Below are 535 nucleotides of genomic sequence, written 5' to 3' on the forward strand. Positions count from 1 at the left end.
TTTAAGGGAGAATGTAAATGAATTGGAGACAGTTCAGAGAACGTTCTTGAGACTGACACCGAGAATGAGCAGCTTCCACAGAATTAGGAAAAAGCGAAGGCAGCAGATGCTCTTCACTTTTACACATTGATCTTGTTTTCACAAAGACACCCCCCCCCAGCTCCTCCCGGGCTGCAGGCGGCGCTGCGGCGGGCGCTGTGACCCCTCCAGCTCCTCCCGGGCAGCAGGCGGCGCTGCGGCGGGCGCTGAGACAGTGTTTGTGCTCGGTCGCCGCTCCCTCCCTGTGAGGGTGATTATAGTCGTTAGGGAAGGTGTCCGCAGTCGGTGAGTGTGACCCTCGGGAGGCGGGAGTTACAGGATGACGCTGTTAGTTGTAATTCATCGGAACTGAGCCCGTTCCTGCCCTGACTTCACCAGCCGGCCCGGAGGATGGGGTAAAGGTGAGTCTTTACAACACCCCCCCCCGGGGGGCGGGGGCTATAAACAAACTCACTCACCCCCCCCCCCCCGGCCCTGACCCACCCCCCCCCCGGCC

The 535-nt window shown here is 60.4% G+C and overlaps 1 protein-coding gene across 2 annotated transcripts in view; it reads left to right on the forward strand.

Annotated features, from left to right (window-relative positions):
• The first annotated feature begins 250 nt into the window (after nt 1-250).
• The window catches only part of atg4da (autophagy related 4D, cysteine peptidase a), a 26528-nt gene continuing 26243 nt past the window's right edge, over nt 251-535 (forward strand). Inside the window, exon 1 of one of the 2 annotated variants that reach the window (XM_043695029.1) lies at nt 251-440. The gene's annotated coding sequence lies outside the window, so the exon portion shown is untranslated. The remainder of the gene's footprint in view (nt 441-535) is intronic. The other variant, XM_043695028.1, reaches the window with a different exon arrangement.

The sequence above is a fragment of the Chiloscyllium plagiosum genome, chromosome 8, assembly GCF_004010195.1.
Source record: "Chiloscyllium plagiosum isolate BGI_BamShark_2017 chromosome 8, ASM401019v2, whole genome shotgun sequence".
NCBI classification, from domain to species: Eukaryota; Metazoa; Chordata; class Chondrichthyes; order Orectolobiformes; family Hemiscylliidae; genus Chiloscyllium; species Chiloscyllium plagiosum.